The sequence below is a fragment of the Pleurodeles waltl genome, chromosome 3_1, assembly GCF_031143425.1.
Source record: "Pleurodeles waltl isolate 20211129_DDA chromosome 3_1, aPleWal1.hap1.20221129, whole genome shotgun sequence".
Classification (NCBI taxonomy): domain Eukaryota; kingdom Metazoa; phylum Chordata; class Amphibia; order Caudata; family Salamandridae; genus Pleurodeles; species Pleurodeles waltl.
In genome coordinates, this window is record NC_090440.1 from 1,510,323,631 (window position 1) to 1,510,342,788 (window position 19,158).

The following is a 19,158-nucleotide window of genomic DNA, read 5'->3' on the forward strand; positions in this document are numbered from 1 at the left end:
AATTCCTAAGTAGACAATTCTTCAGAACATGTTTATTCTGGATTCCATTTCACGAATGGTTCTGTAATTAAACTTTCCTTCTTTCTGTCTGTCTTTCCTTCCTTCCCCCCACTCTCCTTCTATCTCTCTCTCTCTCAAAGGCAATGGGCTAGCAGCCAATAACTCAATCACTAGCTTTTTTAGGTCTATTTTAGCCAATACCTTTTGACTTTACTAAAAGAATGTGAATGACATAGTTACTTATAGGGTTTTTAGCCACTCTTCATCCTTTTGTCTGTGGTTGTATTAGTCACATTTTTCTCCAACCCACTTGAGCATACATCAAGGGGCAATGTATCACCCCACTTCAGCCATTGGCTAACTTCACTGAGTTACGGCATGCTGCCCTTTCACAAGCACATCCACACACAAAGTAATTTCCTTCAATGCCAGGGAGTGTTATGGTCACATGTGCTTTTTTGAGACCATAAACGTGTCTGCCTTTGGTCAATGTTTTTTTTTTAGATTGACAAACGCCCATCAGCTTCACAAACAATAAGGTTTTACAGAAACCATGAAAAAACAAAACAAGAATTGCCAAACGGCTGGCAGACAACACTAGACCCATTGGCTTAGCCAATGCTTGTTTTACATCTGGGAACATGCACAGTGACTCTAAGCAGAAAATAATACGAGGCATCCGTATCAAAATTATGCTGCCAGTCACATTTGAAAAGCTCCACTGTAATCAAGGTATGGATGGGAAGTCCGGATGACAATGACAAGTAATGTAGCGACTGCAGATAAAGCGTCTGTTTTACACGGCTGTTGCATGTGACACAGAAAGCAAATCGGAATCCTTGCATGTTGATGTCGAGAGACAGATCCTCCTCACCCATGCATGCCAGTACAACACCTTTCAGGCAAAATATAGCTGCACCTTTTACTTCAGGTGACGAATTAGAGAAAAATCTCTATCACTCTGTGTGCGCTGTACCATTTTAAATCTACATTTTGCTTGCGACCTCTATGAAGAAGAAATGGGACACAGATTACGACAGGGAAACATATAAATATTTTCTATTTTAAATTGGGATGTGATTCCTGGCCCTTTGAAGTACGTGCACACTTCTTACTGAGGCCAACTTTATCTCATCTGGTCTTTAAATGACTTCTTTCATGTGGTTATCCCACCAGCCAAACGTACTTCCACACAATCACGCCACTGTACATCATCAGTGTGAGGATGATTTGCATTTCCGGGAGTTGCGTTGGGCTTTAACCAGCACGCGTGGAAGAAAGCGATACTAAGTAATGGAAATATTTGACTCAAACCAGATGCCATCTCTGCTCCAGGTCGAACGCCAAATAATGATAACATCACAAAGTCAAAGGGATATCCTGTTCAGAAGAGATTTTGTGTAGGAATTCGCAACCTGAGATCAGTCGTTACACATGAAAGAAATACTTAAACAAAAAAATTATTTTTACTTTAGAAATGTGCAAAATGTGCAGGGGTCACTGGCATATGTTCAAATGTGCTGATGACACTGAAGGACTTAATTCTGTGGCGTAAGTGGTTGGTAATTACAGATACTCCAGATTCAATTTTTTCAGGGTGTGGTAATTGTCACTGATTTACGATTTGCAGGCCAGAATGGGGAATAGCGTTTGACACTGGTGTTCTACACGCTGATTACCTTATCTGACTACTTTTTATGATTATTTTCTGCACACACGTTTCACCAGCATTTTCTTGTCCAGGGAAAACGGCGGGTATGCTGGTGTTAACCATGTTCAGTAACTACAACCTCTGTTTCTTACCACACAACTCTGAATTCTAGGTCGTGCTCAAATTGCCATTGGTGCACAAATCTTGACTCACTCAGAACTAGGAACAATGGGTCAAGTGTAGACATATGTGTTTTGTAGAATTTAGCAAAGGATTATTCTAAGCTGGAGATCAACAAGATTCTAAAGGTATTCTACTGGGTCACTCCTTCTGAAAGTATGTCTATTGCTGTGGTAAAAGTTACAGACAGGAGGAAGTCTACACTCCAAGGCCCTGATTTAGAGTTAGAATTTGGCAGATGGGATTCTCCTTCTCAAATGTGACGGATATACTGTCCACCTTACTACAAGTGTGATATGATAAAATACGCTTTTTATATAGTGAATGGGATATCGGTCATGTTTGTGACTGAGTATCCCATCCATCAAACTCTAAATCAGGCTCCGAGTTCATATTCTCTTAGCAAAGCACTGCAGTTATTCCGACACCATTTCTGCCATATAGGAAACGCACAAGCAAGTCAATACAAAGAGCACTATCACTTGGAATGAGCCCAGGGAGCGCGAGTTAAGGTTCAGTTTTTGCCATAGTTTTGAGCTGACTGGTGTCTTAAATAATTGAAAAGGTGAAGCAGTACTATATCTCCACCTTAGACAGTAGTGAGTGGTTGTTTGGCATCATAACGTTCAGGGCATGTGTTGCTTTGAGCTGGAAATGCAGCAGCATATGTTGACATCGGTTATGTAACCAACATAGCATAACATAACACAGTTACATGTACAAAACAACATTGGCAACTTAATTAAAACATAACAGTGCACATCACAACAAAACAGCAACTGCGTTTCCACACAACATGATCACATTGCAATAACTCTGCACAAAAACATATCAGTTAAAAAACGACAGAAAACATCACCAACACAACAAAATATCTTAGAACAAGCACACACAAATGTTCATGTCACACATCACCTCCCCCAGAATCCCATTTTCCATAATATGGTGGTAAAAGTTGTTTGGAGCACTCACTGCCTTAACTTACCACTAAGGACATGAAAAGCTGGCAGTGAAAAATTGTTTTGTGATCCAGCCATAGGCGACTTCTTAGGGCACCAGAAGCAGAGGTGAGAGCTCTCCAGAGTGTCACTTAGATCAGCAGGTGCTGCCCTGTAAAGAGAGAGGGACACATATAAAGTATCACTCTGCCTAGGACAGCTCAGTTTATTGCTCATGACTTACTGCCATTCACTATGCTCTCCCTGTTTTCCCAGTTGTGGGCGAGGACTGGTATTTCTCTTGGATAATGGGATCTCAATACGGAACACGTTACATCTGCAAGTGAGAGTGTTGTATTCAATTTGGTTTCTTAATCCAAGCATACCGCACCCTTTATCCTCAAAATCTTTCTCTGACTCACATACAAAAACATTTTCCTGTAGAGAAGCGCTATAAGAAATTAAGAGTTGAGGTCATTTATTGTACATCACTTTTCTAAAGCAAAAGTGGTGAAAGTTTAAAAGAATAGGAACAAATTTGAAAATGAGCTTGACCGGTCACCTTCCCACTTCAAATACCAGTGCCATCATAAAAGCCCCAGAACGGATGGTGATTGACGAATGACTGTTGCAAACAGCATCAAACACACTACAAAAACATTACAGATCCCATTACTCCAGTAACAACATACTCTCACCAAAGGTCATTATTGCAGCCCGCTGGACGGTATCAACACCAGTATTAAGTAATGCAAAGAACACAAATGAAGCCTGAACACCATAATGAGGAGAAGTGTTCAATAGACAGCAATATTTTGAGTTGACAATAAATTTCTAATTTCTGGTGCTGATTATTGCAGGACATTAAACAGAGATATGGTACAAGTTAAACAAGGTGCTCTTTAACACCTGAGACCAACATGTGGACCTCTTTTACTGGTTAATATGAACCAGCATTTTCAAAAGATGTAGAACTATTGTCCACAGGAGCTATGGAGATGGTGTTTGTTTTACTGAGTTTCAGAGATAAATGCTTTGCCATGTCTTATTATCATAGACATGAACAGTTAAATGGAAATTGCATGAGAAAAGAAGAGGGTCATACTGAAATGATAAGTGGAAGCAGATAAAGATGGAAGTTACCACAGTTGTAGGTCATGTTCAGAAGAAGGGAGTTGTCGACCTATGTTGAATGTAATGTGAATATTTCATCACAAGTGACTGAAACAAATAAATAAACTTGGTTTATATTCTGCCCTGAGTGCAGTCATTCTCTGAGCACCAAGTAATAAACTTTATTCAATATCTTAAAATATTGTGAAGACTAACAAGGATATGGCAATCTTCATGCACAGCAACTATCGTCACAGAAAGTCAAAATGGATGATTTAATGCTGCGTCCAGGACAGTCACTGACATGGATCAAGTAGGAAGTCATTTTTGATAAAGAAATGGATTTACATAATAATAACCTTTTCAGGATTTCTTTTCTGAGTGATTACGTCAAACTGGAGAATACCTAGAGGGGTTTGGTACATCTAGACATGCTTTCTTTTAACAACATGGCCTTTCATCACATGTTTACATGCAGATGGGAAGATATTTTAAGTAACAGGTGTTGGCAATGCTGTCTAACAATAGTGAGGATAGAACTGAATTGTGTTTTATCACAAAAGTAGGAAGATGGTCTTGTCCTTATGCAAGAAGAGAATTAACTTTGGAAAACTGGCCTTGATAAAATGCAAAATAAGAGATACACTGTGCATTGTATGAAACCATAGAAGGGGAATAAAGTGGCACACAATCAAATCTGGTGAGCCACAAGATAAGAGAATTGTATATTAGGGATCATTCCTACCAATGACTCAGAGGAAGGAAATCAAGTACTTAGGAATGTTCTCAAGGAAGAATATGGAAGACTGGTTCCATAGGTCTGAATCATGCCTTTTATCATCACTCAAGCCCCTGTCTTGCATTTCTGCCCCTCTTCAATTATGTTTGGATAGAGATGTTTCTATTTGATTAATGTTAAGATGATTACTGTATATTACTTTGTCTGCCACCTGATACTCTTTCCAAGAATTAGACACCACAGCTGTAGCCTTACGCTTGTACCATGTAAGTTTTTTTCTTGACCAAATGAAAACATTGTTACATAGCTTGATTGGTTAAAGCTAGAGATCTTTTTTTGCTAAATAAGTTTATACAAAATATTGCAGTCCTTGGAAATGTTTCCTCAAGGAAAGCACAGATGGTAAGATATTCTCTAGCTAATTTTGTTATTCAATGTGTCTTTATCCCAAAGATGAGTCAAGTCCGTTTTTTGCTGCTCAATAATTTAAATGACTTACAGTCTGATACTATCTACTGGAAACTAAGTAGATATGGAGATGCTTTGATCTTGATGAAAGTTAGTGTGTAGAATTGGGGTGTTTTAAATAGGTCTGCAGCTAATTGGTACACATTAAGAATGCTGTAGGATATTAGAAATGTTTATCATTAAAGGCATTCACATCAGTTTTGAAATTAATGGGACTGTAGACTCATTAAGTCAGTAAAGAATGATGAAAGGATCCATAAATCGAAAGGAGTCTATGAGTTTGTGATTGAAAGTTTATATAAAAGAAGTGGAGGTGAGGTGTGCTGCTGTACATTTAGAGAGGTGGCTTGGAAACTGACAACTTAAATTACTGTGCTCGTCTATCTGTTGACCAAAAGCATAGATTAACAGGAGAATGAGGAGGAGTTCCAGAAAAACATATTTCAGTGCGGGCTAGGAGGTACATGTTTCTGCTAATTGTTGCAATGCATCTCATGGACATGGGAAAATGTAGACTTACAGCAAGGTAAGGAAACTAATTGAATGCAACAAGACATACGTCTCTTACATGGGTTAATCTAAAAGCCGATTTGTGTTGCAGTTGAGTGATGCAGTCCTCCGACAGTGCAGCCAAATCCACTAGGAAAAATGATACAATAAAAGCTACAGTAAATTAATGGAAACCAGACTAGGGTGTAATCTGTAGATTCTTTTGAAAGGGAAAGGGAGAAGATGGAGTTAGGTGAAATGCTCGCTTGACTTTTGTGAGGAGGTTTTTAAAATGAAGTTTGGGCATCCCTGTAACCACTGGCCGAGACGTTATCTAATAAACCACACACACTGTAAATAATGACTTAGAGCAAACACAATCTGTCGAGAAGTGTCAAGTTGCAAAATTCTTATAGTAGGCAGGTAATGGCAAGTACTGAGGTGAAGGTAGATGAAATGGATCCACTTCCTTCTCGCTATGTAGTAGCCGGGACAAAAAAATCATAAATGTTCAATATTCTCTGTTTCCAAACAATTGCAGAATGAACAATATATACTGGGAGATTGAAACGTGGATCAATGAATTGTAAAAGTGTTGATACAAAGAGAATCAAACCTAAACCTCATGTACAGTGTCCTTGCTAAAGATGGGTAAATCTTGTCTAGACAAACCTTAAAAGGAAGGTAAAGGTTTGTGTTCCAGGTATTTATCTGTAAGACTCCCACCTGAGGTTTTCAGTTGTATCTGGCCCACTAAACAGGCACAATAGGATGTTTTTTTACAGTAGCTTTGGCAATAGAGATGTTGATCAGTCCACCAGCTTTCTAGTTCTAAATTGGGTAGAGAAGGTTTTAAATGGCAGAGTCAACGTAAAGCATTGGACATGCCAGATTTCAATATTTCGGAAAGGCTTGGCCAATAGGGGTCCCATTCATCAGCAATCCATATTCGTACTCAATATAAGAGGGGTCTCAAGGCAGCCAAATGCTCTATTCATTCACAGCCCAGTATCAAAGAACAACGGAATTAAAGGAATGCTTGGTGGCAAACAGAAAAGAGTTCTAGCAAAAGTGTTTTCTACTACAGCCAAAGTTGATGTGTTTGCAATGCCCCATATCTCAGCCCCATAGAGTTCTGCAGACTAAGCTTTGACTTTGTAAATCTTCAAAGCTGAAGGTACAGATCTAATAGTTGCTGCACTCTGAAGCTCTAAGAAAGCACCTGCTGTGTGCTTTTAAATGGATCTGCTCCTCTCCATTAGTGGTATCCAATATGATCACTATCGATCTTTTTACTCCGGTACTCAAATCTGTCCACCTCCACCAATTGTAAAGGGACTATGCAGATATTATTTTTGAAAGACCTGTGAGACATCAAGGCCATATAATTTGTTTTTGAGATGTTAATTTCTAGGCCATTATAGTCACAATCATTTTTAACCTCGGGTAAAAGATTCTGCAAACCCTTGGGTGTCCTAAAAAAACAGAAGGGTATCATCTGCAAAACATAGGGCAGGTATAGACGAGTCATTTTGTTTAGATGAATCATGAATACAATCCAGGAGGGTTGTTAAACATCGTTGATGTAAAGAGAGAAAGGGGAGGAGCAAGAAAGCACCCTTGCTTGAGAGATTCCCACAATAATTGCCAGGTGGCCTTTTAAGAGGGCAACATACTTTCACTGGATGAGTGAGAAGCGGAAAGTTTGGTCAATAATACCCACTTCTGCTCTGAGTCCGCCTGAAAAATGATAAGAGGAAGTTAAGAGGATGTTATAAGTCATCGACTGTTCAATTTTATTTGAAACGTGTCTAGCAAAGATAGTTTGAAGGTTTCTATCATAGTGTTTTACTTACTTTTCTCTAATTGGCCTTTTAGTGGATTACTAAGACATCTATCTTTTCAAATTGCGACATAAAATTCTTTAGTAAAATGGCTCCCATTGAAATGGGACCAGAGTTGAACATATAGCATTATCTGGAGACATCTGATCTTTGTTAACTTCTTGCAAATGGAGTCGTACCATCTCATATATGAGCCTATAATGACAATGCAATTACAGGAAAGTGTCTTGTAATGAGAAATGTTGGAGCCATCAGAGAAGTGTGTTGTACTATTGTAAACCAGGAATTGCTTTATTAACAGACGTATCATGTTCAATTTCAGGTCCAGGTGAATTTTAATCAGATTGAGCCTAAGTCATTATTCTGTCATACATCATTCTAAAATAAAAGGGATAAACTGAAAATGTTGATATCTTCAACATGGTAGCATGTCATCAGAATAGGTATGCAAGTTGACACCTAAGGACTTGATGTTTATAGTCATCAGAAAAATGGGCACAACAAATGTAAGAAAACACTGAGCTACACTTGCTATCATGTATTCTCATGAGGACACGCCAGTGCTTCAACGTAATCGGGTTTATGCATATTCAGAACAAGCTAAGTTGCAAATAATTACCTGTGAAGTACGGTGAAATAGGTGATATCATAGCAATGGTTTGGTTTTGGTTTCATCTGAACACAACCACTCCTGTGCAGGGGCTCTCAAAGATTTCTGCAAACCTGTCTACAGCGAAGTAAATTCTAACAAATGCCTAAAGGCAGGACAGAGCAGACCAAGTCCAGAACTGTCAACCTGGCTGTATTCTAAAAATTCATCTTTATTCAGGTTCGTTGTCTCTGCATCATTAATGGTTAGTTAGTTAAATCTTAACTCCAAAGCAGCATACTTACTTCTAAACACCTGATTGCAAGTGCCCGGTTGAACGGCATCCCTAAGCGATCTCAATTGTAAATAGTAAGACGTTTAGCCACCCAGTAATTATGGTAATAATAAAGTTAGCACTTTCTGTTTTATCCAAGCAAGGTAAGCGAGCTGTAATTTAAACGATGAAAAATTGTTGATTAATACTGGAACATGCAGACATTGGTGCATTAAGAACCAAAATCTGCATTTTTTGTCCCAGCTTCAGGGCAGCAATCATGGCAGACAATGTTTAATACACCAGACGAATTCCAAACCCTGGAGTACTGTATTTCGGTGTGTAGGATACATTCTACATACCCACCCGAATACTGATAGTCAGGCCCCAAGTCTTACTCCTCTTGCCAGCGTTGAAAGATGTAAGGTCACCTCTATGCTCTGTTTTACTTTTGAAGTGTGATCTTGAACGGGGGAGATATTCATAGCCACTACAGTAATCTGCAATTTTCAATCCTCTCCTTTTGGCACCTTTTCTTGTGATTGACATCTGATTGGCCTTTCTACTTTCATCTTCTTTTTTTTATTTATTTGTTTACTACAGATGAGGGAATATTTATCACCTCTGGGAATCTGAAATTCTGCTTAGTGAACACTTTGTGTGACTGGTACAAATATATATATTTTTGGGGGTATTCTATTTCTGGGATTTGCTCAATTCTGTCCTGTATGGCAACTAGAACATGAAGGACCAGTAGCACCCTCCCCCCAAACCTCTATATAAGTACCTCCCTCACTTACAGAACAGCGAGTTCAGTGCCCTCATGGACAAGAACTGGAGGGCGGTTTAAGGTGTATGTGAATCTCCGACATGTTGTAATCTAACTGATTTTCAACATTCCTTGACCATCAATGTGGATTATATATTATTCAGGCAAGAAAGTGGGATTACATTTGAGATTATATTGGCAATTTCATAATGTGACTTCATACAACGATAAATGATTAATATGATTACAGAGATTGTTTTACTGAATTGCGTATTGTTAAGAAAATATTTTGTACTTGTATACACTGTTCATATTTCCCCATTTTATGGAGTGGTTACATTTTTGCAAAGTGGCAACAGGGACTCCCGTGGTATTATTCTACTATTGCCAGAGAACCTTTGCAAGGCGTTGAATCATTACTTAGTTTCCCAAAAGATTAACACAGCTCATTCTGAAATTTGTGCTTCCACACGTTTGTGTCTAGACCTTCTTTGTGAGCAAACATACCTTTACGTATTTGTTTCTGATATGGGTCATTTTTTGTGATTTTATTTATTAATTTAGTCCACAGATGTGCATCATTCTGAGGACTTTATCATAGTTTCAACATCGCTGTTGTCCATGTAAAAAGAGTTACTTGTGACTACCATTTACTGTTTTCAGAGGAAATGTTATTATATGGTTCACATGATTCTTTATTATATTTTTGCCATTTCTCTTACTGTACTTCTAGTTTGTTCGGACCAGACACTGTGGTGGTTACTAACCTTCCACGAGATACCCATCGAACAACACACTTTCAATCAGAAAGAAATAATTGGAAATTCTGCTGCTGCGTTTCCCTTTAAACGTGTCTCCGATTTTATTTTTATGCAGGGTATAACAGCAGAGACCTCAAACATGGGTGTGAGAAATGATACACTTCACAAACAAAGCAACACCAATTTCATTTTCTTGAATGAGCTAATACACAAATAACAGATAACGCATGCTTGGGACCGATGAGAAAATCACTCGGCCTATCACCAACAGCTTTTAGCACTGGACAAATATGTGGAAAAAGTTATAGTCGATGCATTGTAATGTCTTAATGTGAAAACCTGTAACTCAGACAATGATTCAGCCGTCCTTGTGGTAGACCACTACTACATTAAAACTTTGTACTCCACATTTTACCTCATACGGCTTTAAGGCAGCACAATGTAACCCATGAACCAGTGTTAAGAGAGAGTGTGCTCCTTACTAGCTGAAGGCCCAAAGGAAACTAACAAAGAATATAAAAGATGCAAAGACTTAGGGCATATTTACGAGCCCCTTGTGCCAACCTTGTATGACATTATGCCGCCGTTGCTTCACTTTTTGAAATGCAACAGTGACACAAACCTTGAAGTCATATCTATGAGGCCACGCAAAGCCACTTTATCTGGCTTTGAATGGCCACATGGACATGGAGGAAGGCATGGCAGCGCAAATCACTGTGTTGCTTTACTCAGCAAAAGAGAGACATTCAATGAGTATTTCAGTGGGTTCTCCTATGCAACACACATGGATTTTGATGCATCTCCAGATTTACAAGACCTTGTAAACCTGGGGATGCACCAAAACGTTACACATCCCCAGGGGAGGCACAACTATGAGAAATATCCTTGTTTCTCATTGTTTTTTCATTTTTCTATGTGTACTGCAATAGAAGTACATATACAGGATAAAGCCTCTCAGGACTGTTTTTGTGCAGGAAGGTGCACAGCTCTAGTTAAATTTGACATTGGGGTAGTCTAGTTTCAAAAGCACTTGTGTCTTTAATGCTATGGCCACAGTTGCAGGCATAAACACCCCAAATCTCATCCATTCAAGAGCCAAGGCTGAGCCTTTTTTGTGCGGCAGGAAATACTGGACTAAAGAGTTCCCACTATCCAGCACTGGCCTTCAATGAAGGTTAGTTCCTGAGATAGTTGTAGCTAATATTTCCTCCAGTTATGCAGTAAGACGGTTTTCTGACTTTATATGCACAGAAGCTGATGATCATCCCAAATAATTCCAATATAGAGATAGAAGCTCAGTACTTAAAGACATCAACAATTTGGGTGGAAGACAATTGGATGGTAAGAGGCTGAATAAGATAGTCAGCAGTACATTTCGACAATAAACAGACTAAACACAGTCACACCATCAACAAAACTGTACAGACTTGTAAGTATATACTTATTATTATGTTTAAGAGAGGTGGTGATGTGTTGTTTGGCTGGTAGTGTATTCCACGGGCAAGGACCAAGAAACTGGAATGAGTAAAAACATCAGGCAGCACAAAGACATTTAGATGAGGCAAAGAGTTTTTGGTTATATGAGCGAAGGTTGGGTGATGATGCTCATATTCCTTATTTGTGACAAGTAGCTAGGAGGTAGATTGAATCCCAGAATAAGTAGTTTATATGTACAACAATTCTTTGCTGATAAACAGCTGAGTTGGTGACAGCAGTAGGATAATGTATGAGGGTGCTTGAGAAGGTAATTTTGACAAACAATACAAATTTGTCAAATGGCAGATATAAGTTTTGAGGAACGCCAACCAGTAAGTTACTGCGATAACTAACTTGGTCAAAAGAAGCACAGAGTCTAGATCTGTAGCAATATGAATGGGAAATAGAGGTTCGATTTTGTGAAAATGTAATAGTTTCTAACTAGATGCAATGAAAACATCTACCTTCATTCTTCGGTTCAGTACAATATGGTGGATTCTGGATTAGAATATAGGCGTGCGATTGTCTCAGTGAAATGATGGAGGAATTGGAATATGTATGGGACCTGATTTGTCAGGAAAATAGATGACTTTGGGCTTACAATAGTTGCTCATAACAGAGTGGATAAGACATTCACTGTCAAATTACTGTTATAAAAACTGAAATTTCGTGTTGGTGATTTGGAGTAAAAAGTGAAATACAGCATCTCATCAGCATAGAGATTATAATGAATATATAAGTATCCACCTGCAGTAGATGAATCTTAAAATGCATTTTCAAATGTTTCACAATTTTTTGTAGCTACATTTATGTATTAACAAATTAATATGGTTTTATTACCCTTCAATAATGATTTAGAAAATCAGTGATCACACTCCATTTCCATCAGGAAGAACAAATGTAATTAGTAATTTGATGTATAATCAATAAATAAATTCACCTTTCACTTACTCGCAGATCGTAGAAACATCAGAAACCAAGACATCAGAAATGCTATTTGTGTTTTGATACATTTACTGAATATTTGAAATAAAACGAGCAGTGGAGAACATGTCGCTATGTCTAGCAACCTCATTCAATAACAATTTCAGTCTGGCAGAAATTGCAGCATATGGGAGCGCTACATTATAATAGCTGATATTTTAAAGATTTGACAGATGCTTTTTCTTCCTCTATACTGAGACAACAAAATCCATCTTCCATACGTCTGTAAAAAGAATTGAGAGCTTGCTTCACCAGCCCTCTAAGTTATTTAGTGATAAGTCGAAAAGTATAGTTTTTTCTGCGATGATAATTTGGATTCATCTAACGAGAAAAGTTTCTTTGCAAACCCTTTTGAGACATGCAATTAAAAAATTAGACAATATTAGATTGCAATTATGGAAAAAGGAAGTCATGAGGCAGAGACACCATATTTGCCTTTAGTAAGAGTTAATCACAACTTGTCAAAAACCAGTGGCAGTTGCTCAGCACAAATGACAAGCACTTAAAAATGCAGAAGAAGGTTTTATCTGTCCAGCCATATCACAGCTCTGAAGGAAATTATATTTAGAGCCAGAACAGGTACATTATTGCTGTATCGTTTGGAACCTCCTTCCAAAGGCCACAAAGTATTCTATAATGTCCTTTTTGTCCTATAGTAAGGTAGACATGCAATGGCAGCATATGCACTGTATAGGCGAATGTTTGTGCAAAGAAGTCACTAATAACAAACTCAGCTTGTAATTGTAGCTAAGGAGTACCAGTGAACCAGGATCCACTTGCAGCAAAGACCGAGTTACACATGGAATAAAATGCCTGAAAAGGACACAAATCAACAGGTAGAATAAGGTGCCTCTTGATAGGGGCTCACGGAAAAAGAGGTTGTTTAGTATGTTGGGAGGCTTCCTTATGTGGTTTGTCTTTTGGAGAGATTCTAGAGCCTTTATCACAATAGAGTGCAGAGTCACAGACCCCAGTCAACGACGTTCTCCACACGATTTGTTCATCCTTGCAGACGCTCATAGACAGGTGGATGGCAGCGATAGAATAGGCACCGAGCAGGACAAAGTGCTGGTGATGTCAGGGCAGGTCCAGTATTTCATTATGGATGAGCACACAGATCCGGAATTTTGTGTGCTTTAAGAAGTACTTTAAAAAATGATGTGCCTGCATAAGTGGAGCCATCTTTGAATGAATTTTCTTACAGCAAAGGAAAGTCATTAATATATGCCAGTTGTGCATGCATGTGCATGTGTATGTACAGGTAGAGGACCTGGGATGGTTAAAACATTATAGGATGGCCATCTTATGATTCTGTTATGAACATGTTGTGACCAAGAAGTATACCGGGGGCAAAGAGACACTCACATGGTGACTTTGGAGTAGTTTTTACTAAAGAGACTGGGAAAGAAAAGGGGTGGAACAGGAATAGATAGGGAGAGAAAACAGTGCCTCATATGTACTGCATTGCAATGTTTGAAATTAGCAGTGGAAAGATATATGCCATTCTATGGAAACATAGTGAGGGGGGCAAACACAGACAGAGAGAGGAAAGCCATTGTATCTGGGACTAGGAAGTGAGGAAACATGAAAGCCATTCAGTTATGGGAAAGGGGCTGATCCAGAGTTGACTCTATGCATTGTTCTGTTCAGAATAGGGCATCAACAATAGTCATCTATAGTTGTCTGTAGGTAAGACTTAAAAGAATAAAATATAACAGTTAGTATGTCAAAGAAATGTGCATGATAAATCTACTAAATATAGAAAATTACTTAAGGTCTGATTTAAAGTATGACAGCAGCCGGCCATCCATCAGGGCGGGGGAGGTACCGCCATCACCCTTGATGAGCTACCACCTACCAAAACTTAACATCCCCTCCCAGCAACGATCTCCATGCTTTAGAGGAGCCACCACTACGGCAACACCTATGAAGGCATTGAATATTAATTAGCTAGGTCGATCTATGACCCACCTCCAATTCTCCATTTTTCAAACTGACTTAGAAATGCATATATCAGTAAGGAAAATCAGATTGGATTCACAAAAGATTTATTTGCCATTGTTGAACACGTTTTGCAAATCCAATCTTAGTACGTCAGGTCTATGTGGGTTTTTGTTTATGAACAATCTTTGTGAGTTCCAATCAGATTTGAGCTAGTGCATCACTGTCTGAGTGCATGTAAAGTTCCCTTGGATGGGTCTGGAACAGATGTTTGATGGGCCTTGCAGGCCACCATCCTTGTGAAGGTAGCCAATCAGAAGAAGTCACAATTTGTGACTCACCCAATGGATGTCAATTAAGCAGGTCATTCTAAGACTCCCAACAATTCCTTATTTTACAAATTGATCTATTAGTACATAGGTCAGTTTGGAAAATCAGAGTGGATTCACAATGTTTTGTTGTGCAATTTGCAAACACTTTTTACAAATCCAGTCTAGTACCTTTGGTCTCATGTATGTTTTTTGTTTATAAACAAAATGTGTGTTCCAAGCAAATTCAAGCCAGCACAGGTTGAGTGCATGTAAGCACTGAGAGATACTTATTTTAGAGACATTTGTATAGTTTGGGTTAGTAGATGTTTGCACATATGTATCTGTAAACCATTTGTCTCTGATATGATCTTTGGCCCAAAGGTGAAACTTTTCAGCTCACATGCTTGCAACAATTATGAAATATAAATGACTTCTCATGTGAGTCTCTGCATTTTCTGTTCCATTCTACGGGCTTGAAGGAAACAATGAAATTCAACGTTTGGTAACTTAATTATCTGAAGCTGGATACTTCTTCTGTAATCCATGAAGTAAAATTTCTTTAGGAGCTGAGTCCCAGACAGCCTCTCCAGAAACATGATGGCCATAGAGCACCCTTTTTATGACAGAGGCATGTTTATTTTGCTGTAAAAAGATTGTCGGCGAGTCACAGGTGAGATTAGTACCTTTCACCGTCGTTAAAGAAGCAGTTTTTTTGCAGGTTTTTTGCCACAGTGAAGAGTAGAGGATGAGGTGTAAAATATGCGGACTGCTTACAATATTATTGCCCAGTCCAATGTTGCCTGTTGTGAAAGAAAAAACTCCAATCTATGCACTAATGTGGCTGATCCGTACTCTTTATTGTCTCTGGTGTTCAAGACTGCCATGGTCTGAGAGCATGCAGTTATGGGCCTCAGTGTTGCATGAGTCTATTTCCTTGTGTCAAGTCCAGACCACTCATATACAATATATATGATGGCTCAAGTGAAAGATCCGGGAAATCCAGTTATGTTCTGGTCCCGTAGTGAGTGTGGGGTGTACAAATGTCCCTAGACAAAGATCTATTAAGATTTTGCATCAAGGTTGCTTCAATTAATTTGTTGTGTGCGATCTGATGTGCAGTCTGATGCAAAATCCATTTAGGAATTTACTAACCCATGCAAAGTCAATTGGTGTGGTTCAGTGAACATAAAATAACATAATGCAGCACACAGCGCTGCCTTGCGTTACTGCAACACTTGTAAACTTACAGTTGCGCCACAAAATAAGGAGGAGAAATATCTTAATTTATCCTTGTTTACTTCATGTTTCTACATTTCATTTGCCTTTGCACACGTAAGATTAAGGTACAGATATTACAAACAGGAAGGACAGTGGCCTCATTTTTTTTTTAAGGAGTTGGATGTTCCAGGGCCTATTCACAAAGACATGTAAGTGTGTAAAAAAGTCCTTCTGTAGTAATGTTTCTCATTCTCATAAATGTTTTTGAGGATCAGCTCCTCTGTGTTATGAAGCTTTTATTTCTCAAGCTAAAACATACAAGAGCATGCAAGAGCAGAGTATCTTACAAATATTCATCTACACTTTCAACTTAAAAGTAAATATCTCCCTCTTAGTTACTGCTTGACTCTTGTGCCACTGTATAGATAATTAACTGTTATTAGAACACTGGAATGCTCAGATCTCCATTGCAGACAATGGAGTGCTCTGGGCTTTTACTCGCTGGTAAAAGCCCGGAGTGTCAATCTTCCAATGTTCTCTTTCTTCACAGCAACAGCTTTGAACAAAGTCTCATGGAGCCTGAGCGGATTTTAATCCCCTCGGGCTTCTTGAGGAGTTTGTTTTATTTAATAGCCTTAGAACCCTCAGTAGAGGGTTCTACCGTCCATTAAAGGCCCTCTCCCTTGTTAAAGGCCCTCGCCTTCAGCCCGGGTCTTTAACCCGGGAGCGGGCCTTTAATGGCAGGTAGAGCCCGCTATGGCGGGTTCTAAGGCTATAATAGAGCAGTGGAATGTTGGGAGATCCACTGAAAACAATAGAGTTAACCGTGTTTCTAATGGTCAGTAGAAGCCTGGAGCTCCTACATTCCAATGTAGTCATTCACTTCACAGCTGTTGTGAACAAAGGCCTCATGGAGTCCGAGAAGATTTGAACCCCCTCAGGCTCCATGTGGCCTTTGTTTTAGTAATTAGAGCATTCTGCCCTCCAGGGCTGGAATGTTCTAATAACCTTAGAGCCTACTGTAGCGGGCTATACTGGCAATTAAGGGCCTGATCTTGTTTAACGCTAGAGCAGGTCTTTAAAGGCTTGTATAGCTTGCTACAAGGGGCTCTAAGGCTATATTATTATTCTGTGGTTTCCAGCTTGCAAATAATACATAGATTCTAACAGTTCTGACTATCTTATGTAGAATTACATTCATGTTTTGTGACCAATTCACAAAAGCCATTTTGAAGTACATAGAGTAGTACGACTTTACCTATTCCAGAATGTGATTTGCAAACCCTTAGCACCTCCACCTCTCCTATCCTGTATGGACAGAGGCCATTACCATGAATGCAGAGATCTCCACACACAGAAGTATAGATTTTAGCAGTACACATTGGAGGGACAAAAGGGAGTGGTGTGAATACTTGTTAATTAAAGGGAAGGTTTAAAGAAATCATAGGGTGAGTTTAGGCATACAAATATTAAATTACACTGATAAATGAAGACGACAATTGCAAATCACAATGGGACTTATTCACAAAGTAATTTAGAAGTACTAAAAGTAGTCCTCTTGTAGTACTCTTTTACATACCCTTGCATGCCTTTGTAAACTGGCACCAAAATATCTACGTAAGTTCTACTGCAGGAGTATCTTTTTACTGCCTTTTGAAGCAGCCCTAATGTCCAACTCACTATTAGTAAAGGAGCAAAGAGGTCATAGTTCTTTCAATTTGTTCTGAATGTATATGAACATTTTCTGAACTATTCCCATTTTACTCTCATTTGAGATGTTTTGGGGAGAAATTCACATAGGGTCTTAAAAGAGTATTTAGTGTACTCCAAAACACATTTGTGAATAACTCAACTAATTTATTCATGTTACACAATGTTTGCAGAACTGGAGTTAGAACAATTAAATGAAACCCATACAAACTACATATTCTGTCTCCAATGTATGTTGGCTTGACGGTTTTAAAGTAGGACTGCAATTAATGAAGTATATTTTAGTATAATATTTTCATTAGCGTTTGTGATTTTTTACAATTTCTTTGAGATTTATCATAATTTAATAGATGTGTATGTCTATCATTTGTGAAGCACATTATACACATTTTTGTATTTACTAAATAAAAATGTAACCCCTTGCGTGCTGTGGATGTAATGGTTACGTCCGCGGCTGCAGGGCTCCTGTGCGGAGGACGTAACCATTACGAACTGGCACTGGGTCACGGAGAAGGTCTAGCGGTCCCCCGTGGCCTTGACAGGGATGTCAGGGGAAGCACTTCCCTTGCCACCCCCCTGGGCATTTAATGATTTCATTAGAGGCCGCAGGATGTGATGGAAGCCATTTGCTTCCAGCTCATCCAGGAGAAAACAGGTGTGTTTCTCCTCGGGCTGGGGGGAGGGGTTTACTCTAAAATAGGCATCGGGGGAAAGGAAAGGCCCTCCCTTTTCCTCAATGTATCTTTCAGCATTCCAGCTAGCTGATCGCACCATAATCGGGCAGCAGCAATGCCCACTAGACACCAGGGATTTTGTTTTGGTTGATTTCATTTGGGGGAGAGCGGCCCCTTGGGCAAGGGTTGCTGCCCTAAAGGGTCCATATTGTTTTACACCTTTTCTGCGCCCTTGGAGGCAGATTGGCCTATGTTGATGATAGGGATTGTTTTCTTTGTTTTTTTGGGTGTGGGGGCGGTCCCTTGGGTAAGGGTCACCCCCCAAAGGTGGCCCACAACTGTTGGCCATTTCTGCCCTCCTTGGGGCAGATCGGCCAATTTATTTAGGCCTATCCTCCCCCAAGGTCGGGCAGAATCCACTAAGGCTCCAGGGATTGTTTTTGTTTCTGTTTTTTTGTGTAGGGAGACAGTCCCTTGGGCAAGGGTCGCCCCCTCAAAGGGGATACATGACTGTTGGCCATTTCTGCCACCCTTGGGGCAGATCAGCCTACTATTTTTAGGCTCATCTCCTCCAAGGGGGGGGGCAGACGCCACAAAGATGCCAGGGATTTTTTCCTTTTGTTTTTTTGTGTGGGTGCGGCCCTTGGGCAAGGATCAGACCCAAAGGGGAACACAACTATTGGCCAAGGGGGAGCAGAACCCACAAAGACACCAGAGACATTCTCCTTTTGTTTTTTTGTGTGGAGGGGCAGCCCCTTGGGCAAGGGCCGCTCCCCCCAAAGGGGGCACACAACTGTGTGCCATTTTGGCCTATTTTGTTTAGGGCTATCTGCCCCCAAGTGGACAGAATCCACTAAGGCTCCAGGAATTGTTTTTTTTTTTGTTTCTGGTATTTTGTGCAGTGGAGGGAGCCGCTTGGGCAAGGGCAGCCTCCCCAAAGAGAACACATGACTGTTGGCCATTTCTGCCCCCCTTGGGGGCAGATTGGCCTACTGTTTTTAGGCCCATCTGCCTCCTTTGGGGGCAGAA